A 9,895-nucleotide genomic window follows, 5' to 3' on the forward strand; every position below is an offset into this window, starting at 1 on the left:
GATGCTTTTCCATCTCCAGTGGAAGATACTGGAGAATACACAAGGGAGACACATGCCATATCACTCTTTCACAAACAAGTGCAACAGTTGGTTTGAGGTGGGTGAGAATTGAGTGCCAACGTGACATCCTACCTTGAGTACCACATCTTTCCATAGCTGACATTTGTGAAAACACTTTCAAATGTGATGATGAGCTAGTAGGTGCCTGGCATCTCGTAGGTGGTCAGTACATGGTAGCATCTCTCATGTAGATCCTGCTAAGGAAAGGGACAGAGAAAGGGAACTATAGATCTGTCTTCTCCTTTAATCCCCTCAATAGTGCTTTCAGGAGATGGGATTCTCCCCTTCTCACAGGTGAGGAAACAGAGAAGATAGGTTTCCTGCCGGAAGTCAGCTGGATGGTAGTGAAACTTGACTCTTCTGGTTCCTCGCCATTTCCACCATGCCACGCTAACTTCTCTTAGCTTCAGCTGACAGTTCCTTGCCTTGCCTCCAGACCCTGCCCTCGCTCCCTAGGAGACATGTATAAACATGACCCCCGAATTCAAGTGCATTTGAGCAGAAGTGTGGCACTTTGTGTGGTCTGACTTTGGTTAACAAGTGTATGGCGGCTCAGGCATTTGAGAATGCTAGCAATGGGAGTACCTTCCCCAAAGATGCAAGGTCAGGGGACACTGTGAGACATACTCAGATTTGTTTTGTCATTTTCTTACCCCAATACCACCTTGTTTTCCGTAGGCCCAAGCTCCATCAGCACGCCAGGACCCTGTTCCAATGCAAATTTAGGAAGTCCACACAGGCCTATCCAGCTGAGGCTGCTTCTGCTCAGTTCCTAGGGAGTCTGGGAGCCCCCTTTCCTTCTCCTGCCTCCCGGTTACTCTGTTGCTGATGAAGAGGCAGGGGCAGCTTTGAACAAAGACCCTTCATCATTCCTTTTGTGAAACTGTCCTAGAGATTAGGCGACTGTGAGTGTTCCATCCGTTGTCATTTCTCTAGTAAACTTCAATAAGATCCAACTCTAAAAAAATTAAATTCAACATTTCTATTTCCTGAGAAGGGTATAGGCAAATATGGATAGGCAATTCCAAAAGGTGAGCTTTTCTAACTCTGAAGGGCACATGTAGCAGTTCTGACCAGGCTGGGAGTGAGGAGACCTACATGTTGGTCCCCATTCCCTCCTGCTGCCTGTGTGATCTTGGGCAAGTAGCTTGACCTCTCTGGGCCTGCATGTTTGCTTAGGACTCTTTCAGTGCAAATATGTTATGGTTGTAAACACGGAGAGATTTCTCTGTGTAGTGCTGCATTTCACACATTCACCATGGCCAATGATACTTGATGAGTTTAAATATTTCTCTCGGTTGGAACAGGGACAGCTATTTCAAACAAAGACTTGAGTTTTCTCCAACTGTGGCCCTAAGTTTGTGGGTTTGGTAGGCCAAACCAACTGTAGAGTCCTATGCATTTTACACGGTAAAAACATCTCCCATTTGCTTACAATAAAATCCTGGAAGGGAAGTGGTGTTTCCAAACTCCACTGAGTTGCAGCCTCAGAACTAGAGAGCTGGACCACGTGGTCCAAACTCCTCCGTTTACAAAGAAGGAAGTAACTGAGGACTCCCAGAGAATTTGAGATGGAACGGCAGCTAAAACCTGGTTGCCATGGTCCCCAGTCTAATGCTTGTATTCTTTCTGTACGAATAGAAGCTGATTTGAAGGGCAAAGAATTATAAAAATTATACCATTATCTTCATAACAATATTAGTACATGTAAATACATCCCAAAAGACATTTATTCATATTTTCAGTTGAACACACATCGAAACCCTTCATGTCTTTAAATACCACTACAGACATTCGATTTGCATTTCCTGAAGCCACTCCAGTGAGAAACTCTGAAATAAATGAAAAAACAATGGTCAAGCCTGAATGCACACTGAGGTTTCCATGTGCTCAGCTCAGCAGATTCAGGTATGACCCCTGCAGAGCCTGGACTCTGCACTGGCACTAACATTCTCTACGCTCAGTGACCATTTCACACAATGAATCCATCTGTGTAATTGTGCTTAGCTGTCCTGAGATTAACTCCATGTTTGCATGAAGATCAAAATGCTTACTTTGAAAAGTTTGGTTTTCTTCCATTTCTGTCTTATCTGGGGAGGTATTCACACTTGGAATTTCCTGGGTTTTTCTTGTTTAAATCTCTTGTAGGGATTGAGAATGTGAGGGCAAGAGTAGGGGGTGGGGTGCCTTACCTTGTATTGTTCTCTTTTGGAAACAACAATAGGCAATCACTCATCACTATTTTGATGTCCTCTTGTCAAAGGCAACCAAGAACATTGGGATCTGAATGTGGCTCCCACCCCTAAATCCTATGCTGGTTAGAACATAATCTAGAAATTGCTTTATTTAAAAAATTTCTATTGGATTATAATTTACCTACAGTAAAGAGTACACATTTGAAGTGTACATCTTGATACATTTTTAATATATGCATATACTTCTGCTTTTCTTATACCTTCACTTGGCAGGGAAGTTTCTGTTCTGGGTTTTTCCCAGGACTGCCGCATCTAAGTAGGGTAGAGGTCGATATCTGAAGTGCGGGAAGGGTGGTGGTGTGATTCATGTCCAAAGGACTTACTTTCCTCCTGGCCAGTTTGGCTCAGTGGATGGAATGTTGGCCCTCGGACTGAAGGGTCCTGCGTTTGATTCCAGTCACTGGCACGTATCTCAGTTGCGGGCTTGATCCCCGGCCCTGGTCAGGGCTCATGTGGGAGGCAAACAATTGATGTCTCTCTCTCACCTCTATGTTTCTCTCTCTGTGACTCTCTCCTCCCTTCCACTCTCTAAAAATCAATGGAAAAATATCCTCGGGTGAGGTTTAACAACAACAACAATAACAACAAAAAAGAATTTACTTTCTACCCTTTCACTTCACCTGAACTCTAGGTACAAGTTCTGGGAGAAATTCTGGAAGGCATTCACACTTTCACTCCCATGGGGATCTGCAGGAAAAAAGGAGACATGTGAATGGGGTGGGGTGTTTGCACTTAATCATTACCACTGCTGACATCAATGAAAACCAAGTAATGCGTATCATGCATGGGCCCCTACAATGAGTGGCAAGGAGGCCAGATTCCCAGGAAGTGCTATGAGAAGTTAGGGGATGGACAGATGACCAAACTGAGAGGGGAAGCAGTGCAGCTTACATTTCAGCTGAATTCGGTGTACTCTTGCATTTTGTGGCTGAGGAGTCCAAATCGCCCTGGCTATTTCCAAACGATGTCAGGAGAGGAGTGGCTGCTCTCCAGGACCCCAGCGGGCGCCCAGGACACAGGGCAGCCTTGAGAACAAATACGTCCCTTCCTGAAATAGGAAGCCAGCTATTTACTTATGCAGGTAATGCTATGAAAGGGCTTTACAAGTTGAGTTGCAGCTCCTGAGCTTTGGACTGACCCTGAGATGTGTCTCAAAAGGCTCCTTCCGGAGGAAGGAACGTCCTGAGGCCCTCAGGTCGAGCACTGGCTCCAACAGCAATGTAAATCAAGGAGAACCTCCAAGCTGACCCAGCCCAGGCAAACACTCTTAAGACGGCTTCGGTACAAAGATGACAATATTATCATTCCAACCTGAACAGGCATCACAGCCTGGTTTCAACATTCATTTTGTGAAGTTTTAAAATAAAATTCATTTTAAATCCTATGATTCCTCATCTTGATCACTTTCTTGCATACTGTCAACTCTCCCTCTTCACTTCATCATATTCCTTTGGCAAAACCGCAACCGGGTTAGATCTAACTTTCCACTTACTTGGTGCCTGACCCTGTGTAGCTGCATAAGGTTGGAGAAAAACGCACAACCATGCTGGTGGCTCACACTTTAAATTCAAAACCTCAACACTAGCCTGTGGATTGAAGGGTCCCAGGTTCGATTCCGGTCAAGGGCACATGCCCGGGTTGCGGGCTCAATCCCCAGTAGGGGGCGTGCAGGAGGCAGTCGACTAATGATTCTCTCTCATCATTGATGTTTCTATCTCTCTCTCCCTCTCTGAAATCAATAAAAAAATATTTTAAATTCAAAGCCTCAGACCTCACGCAGCTCTTTAATGCTACCAGGCGGTCATACCAGGCATCTCTTGTCAATATATATGGGCATATCCCACTCGATCAGTATTTGTTGAATGAATGGATCAAATAAGTGAATTTTAATTACGGCTCCATTGATGTTTGCCCAAGTTTGAAAATGAATTTTATCTTTAAAACTTTTTTTTGTTGAGATGTGCACTGGCTTTGGACCCAGAGACTCGTATCCAAGTCCCAGCACAGCTGCTTACCAGCTGGGCCATCCTGAGTGAGTCACACTTCCTCTCTGGGACTTCTTGTCTCCTATTAAATGAGGCGGCAGTGCCAGGTACACTGGTGGATGGAGAGTCTCTCCTGGACGTTGGTTGAATGAATCATACGAGTCCCTCCCTTCTCCTGAAGTTCACAGATCTGTGATTTATTTTGTGTGTGTGTATGATTCTTTCTTGAGCCAAGCAAGCCCCCAGCTAGGAGTCAATTAGGAGAGAGAAAAATGAGGTTGGACTTGAAGAGAAACACCTGCAGGAGAACCCCTTCTCTTCTTCATTGGTCTCTGATTTTACTTTCTGGTTCCAAAGTAGGCAAAGCTCTCACGCTAAAAGCCCAACGGTGACTTTGATTCTGAGCAAACTTCAGGTGGAGTGTAAGGGAGAGGTGGCATTGAACTGGGATTGGGGGACCTAGCGTCTAACCCTCCCTTCTCTCAGGCCTCCGTTTCTTCATCTGTATAAAGAGTGAGTTCAAGGTCACTAAGCCTTTACCTGGCTTCCACCACTTCCCAGCACTGGTGGCCTCTTTTTTTTGTTGCCATTTGGAACAAGCCTGGCCTGTTTTGGATCAGAACTGGCGCAGCATCAGCAAGTTTATGGTTTTACAAGCCCTGGAACATGCTTTGCAAATAAATGACAAAGGCATGAGGAATACTGCATGGAAACAAAGGTGAGACTGTGGAATTGTACAAGGGAAGGAGAGATGCTGGCGATGAAACACCTGTCCTTGAGTTTGAAACCAGCTGGGCAAGCGACCACAGCCTGTGGGAGACCCACAGGCGCTAGGCATATTGCATGGCACTTGCCCCCAGTGTGTGGTATGGTAGGCAGTTTGGGGGCTGCCTAGGCAAATCATTTATAAAATGTCTAATCAGAAAATAATTTTCAATTACCTTTCAATCTTTCTGATTCATTTAAGGAGTCTTGCTGTGCTGGAATTTGTTAATCTCACAACTTTGGTAATCTGTCCCTTCCTCCCGGACAACAGTCTCCCAGCCCCCACTTTTTATTAAACAGAGAGGAAATAGGGTTTAACTCAGGAGCATCACCTGTCTAGAATTGGATAATATTGATTTGCTTTACTGCATTTATTTTTTTGTGGTTACTTTCCACTGACGAAAAGTGTTCTTACTTTTTCCACTTAGAGTAGTTAAAACGTTACCTTAAAATATATGTACTTAAGTTTAAAAAACTGAGTTAGTTTCTATACAAATATTAAGTAATAGTGTACGTTCTACACAGATGTGACAACACAGGGCACATGGTTCCTGGGGTTTGGGAAGCACTGGTGGGTGGATTCCCCAACACAAACTGGCATTGTTCAGAGAGGGGAGGTTTCTCTGGGCACCGCAATAGTGCCTGTAACGCTATTTAGATCTACTGGTAACTCGGTTTCCAATCTTTTTTTTTCTTTTTAAAACAAATGATTACCTTTTCCTGATCATGACTGTATAAAACTTGGAAATACAGAAAGACATATAGGACAAGAGGAGAAAATATAGAAAAATATATAGAATAGAAAGAAAAATCACTCATTGCTTCTCTACTAATAAATAACCACTCCTAATACATTGCTAAATTTTTCTTCCTCAGCGCACCAACATAGCTATTATTACAATGTGTATTTTTATTCTTAAGTCCATTTTATTTCCTTAACATTACAGCCTAAGCATGTCCCCATATCACTCAAACTCTTCATAAACGTTATTTTAAACAGCAGTAAGGTACTTAAGAGAGAAGCCCCATTGGGGATTGAACCATTCCCTGTTAGACATCGGTTGTTCCCAGTCTTGTCCTTTAAAATGTTGTGATGACTATCCTCATGCACATAGCTTTGTCTGCACGTTGCATAGTTTCCTTACTATAATTCCAGAATGGCATTCCTAGGTGGAAAGATTTTTAAGGCTTTTGGGATACCACTGCCAGATTTTTTTCCAAAGGATCAGACCAAGAGGAGCTAAGATCTGAACCCGAGTGATGGGACCCACTCTGGTTTGTGTGTGCAAGGTGGGGCTGTTCCACCACTTTGGGCAAGTCACCCCACTTCATGGCTTCCTGCTCGTGCAGGTGTGACAGTCACTGCCCAGTAATCCAAGAGAGAGTGTTCTCTTATCTAGGCTCGCCAGGGCCACATTTCAGCTTCCAAAGTACACACTTCTTTAATTCCACCTTATGTGATCCTCCTTTCATGGAAAGGGATCGACAGTAGTTTTCTGGAAAATTTCTTGTCCCGACAGTCTAAAATGCTTTTTTGCAGCTGAGCTAGGAAAGGTTTGAATAAACAGTGCTGACTTTAGGGAAGAAGTGCAAAAGGCACTCGTGCTGGGTGTCCACGGCGCACGTGCTAGGAGCTGTGGGGGCAGTCGTGTGTTTAGCATCTCATGTAATCCTCTCAAACAGCCTACACAGCGAGTTACACAGAGCACGCGCCACAGGGTGATAGCATGTGTTCCTTGCGAAAAGAATTCTGTTGCTCGGAAAAGGTTGTGTTAATCAAAGTTAAAGGGATTCTTCTACAGCTTTCTGTTTGCCTAGTCTAATGTTATTCGAAAATCCCCAAGGTGGGGAGGTGACATTCAGCATCTGCCAAACTCACTTGACAATGAAACCCTTTCTCACACATCTCATGGGATTGATGTTCCAAAGAACACACTTTGACGGGACGCAGGACAGGTTAAGGAAGGCTTCCTGGAGGAGGTAGCACCTGAGCTGTGCAGTGGCTGCGTCCTTACACACACACACACACACACACACGCACGCACGCACGCACGCACGCACGCACAGGCACGCACACTGCAGTTTGCCCAGGGAAACAACAGCAATCACTTCTTTGCAGAACCCCAGAAATAAGCACAATCAGCAGCTCATGATTTATTTTAAAAAGTCAGATAAAACTAAAGGTCATTTGTGAGCTCCTCAAGGCCAGGGCCAGGGCCAGTATACTATTCTCAACGTGTAGTTGCCTGACACAGTGTAGGTGGTATTTGTTGTGTTTTGTGTGAAGGATGATGAATGAAGGCATGAAGGCATGAAGAGTGAAAGTTTGCTGGTCTATGTAGGGGCGGGCAGTCCTACCAACTACCCACTATTCTCTCCCGAGTCCCAACAGAAACCCTGGGAGCAGCCAGCAGGCCCTGCTCCCCACCCCTACCTGGACCAGTGAGTTTCACACGCCCTTCCATACCGCGGTGACATCGAATTGTATTTCCCTATCTCAGAGGCCTATGAATTTCACTTCTCTAGCTGTGCCCTGGGTGCCAGCATGTGTTGGCAGAAAAGAGTGGACCTGGTGGGACAGTCCTGCTGTAGCTCCAGGCAAGTGCAATAACCCAAAGATAAGTCATACGAATTCACATTCAAAGGGCGCAAGTGGGATGAAACGTCGTGTGTCCCTTCCGTAGCCATGAACCTCCAGGCTTGGGAAGGTAATGCCCTCCTCTTGGAAAAGCTACAAAGAGCACGGCACGTCAGCAGTTGGCAAAGAGCATAAACTATAAAAGGTCCCTCTGGGCGGGGCCCAGGCTACATGTCCTCTGCCTGCTGAGCTTTCCTCTCCTTCCCCTCCCAGCATGAGTCATGCTATTTCTGGGGGTACCCGTTGGAGGCTTTAGGGGTTGACTGCTTGTGCTGGAGGCTTCCATGGAGTATCTGCCCTTTGAGTAACTGGCTCCTCTCTGCTGCTCTGCCCATGCTGAGGCCACTTTACCTCCTGTAAATAAAAAGAGCACTGTAAAGGGAGTCCACTCTGCTGTTAGCATGTGACTGTGGTTGACTCACTCCCCCTCTAGGACTCTTGGTTTCCCTTGAGGCAGTGGTTCTCAACCTTCCTAATGCCGCGGCCCTTTAATACAGTTCCTCATGTTGTGGTGACCCCTAACCATAAAATTATTTTTATTGCTACTTCATAGCTGTAATTTTGCTACTGTTATGAATCGTAATGTAAATATCTGATATGCAGGATGTATTTTCATTGTTCGCGGCCCACATGTTGAGAACCGCTGCCTTGAGGTAAAGGGGTGGGGTGGGGTGGACTGGATGATCCTGAAGGCTGCTGTCAGCTCCGATGTCACAGTTATCCCACCTGAGAGCAAGGCTTGTGTGAAATCTTCCCCTTGGGCCCTCAATTATCAGGAAACCCATAGTTGGGAAAACCAGAGTCAAACACAGCAGCAACAACAAACAAACAGGAAAAGAACTCCTCTTTGTATTTTGACTTCTATATCTGGCCTCGACAGACTGATGATAGCACCAGGATAGAGGGAAGAGCACTGGAGAAAGGAGTCCAAGACCTGAACTCAATTCCTGCTCTGCCCTTGACCAGCAGTGTCACCTAGAACAAGTCATTATTTCCTTATAGGCCTCATTTTGCTCATCTATAAAATGGGGATATTTAATACCTTCACAATTCATTCAACATACACTTGTTGAGAGCCTGCTGAATGTCTGGCCAGTGCTAGATGGGGGAGATAGGAAGGTTAATAAGACTCGATGCTAACTCTCATGGTCTGTTAGGGAGACAGCCCTGTAAACAGGCAGTTGTAATACAGTGTGGTGAGTTGATAAAATAAGGATCATAATAAAAATAATGATAATAGCATTTTATTAATTGAAATTTTTCTCCTATAAAATTTTCTTAACTAGTTGATGCCTAAAGTTACTCTGATGCATTAGAATCTAACATGAGACGGTATCAGATTTAGTCCTGATTACGTATTTAACTATCTTAAGCTTAATACCTGGCCATTTCAGCATGCACACGTTCTCAAAAGGATGAAAACTACAACAGTTAGGGTCTCTGTTTTTCACAAGTTCTCCAACTCAAGACCCACTGTTCCCTGTTCTAAAGTAGTGGGTCTCAAACTTTGCTGTAATTACAAGCACTTGTGCAGATTTTAGATGTCTCAATGGCAAGACTGCATCCCAGGCCACTAAACTCAGAATCTGCATTTTTTTTAAAGTTGCACAGGTAATTACAACGCACAGTCAGGTTTGAGAACCAATGTTATAATGAATGAAACCTGATATCCAGGTGCCACAGCTCCTGAGGCTGAGAAACAGCATAGGTAAAAACCCGAGTCTGAATATGTGGTGTTCTCTGTCTCCATCTGCTGGCTATGCTCTATATTGCTATAATTTACCTACACAATTGGGGTATCCCAGATGTGCTGCAAGAAGGTTTGTTTGCCAGAAGAATACAAGAGAACCAAAAGGAGATTAAATTTGTAAGTAATACAAATAACTACAAAATATATCAATGTATTCAATAGGATAGTTTCAGAGGAATAAGCACATTAGGATAATGCAACTAGAATCTTTTCTATGCTTGGTAAATAAAAAGCAGCCAATGATATCCATAAAATGGAATATTATTTAGTAATCAAAGAGTACATGCTTAAATGTTTAGAAAAAGCAAGTTTATAAAGAGAAAATTCAAATCAGTGGTTGCCTAGGGCTGGAGGTAGAAGCAGGGTGAACTGTAAATGGGCAGAGGAACTTTTAGGGGTAATGGAAATATCTAAAACTGAAATATGGCAATGGTTGCCCTGC

At 44.2% G+C, this 9,895-nt stretch overlaps 1 long non-coding RNA gene across 1 annotated transcript in view; it reads right to left on the reverse strand.

Annotated features, from left to right (window-relative positions):
* Positions 1–1,772: 1,772 nt before the first annotated feature.
* The window catches only part of LOC107181907, a 15,984-nt gene continuing 7,861 nt past the window's right edge, over positions 1,773–9,895 (reverse strand). Inside the window, exons 3-4 of the long non-coding RNA XR_001512615.1 lie at positions 7,944–8,057; positions 1,773–1,892 (exon numbers count right to left, since the gene is read on the reverse strand). This is a non-coding gene — a long non-coding RNA (uncharacterized LOC107181907). The remainder of the gene's footprint in view (positions 1,893–7,943; positions 8,058–9,895) is intronic.

This window comes from Myotis davidii, unplaced genomic scaffold (assembly GCF_000327345.1).
Source record: "Myotis davidii unplaced genomic scaffold, ASM32734v1 scaffold993, whole genome shotgun sequence".
Taxonomy (NCBI): Eukaryota; Metazoa; Chordata; class Mammalia; order Chiroptera; family Vespertilionidae; genus Myotis; species Myotis davidii.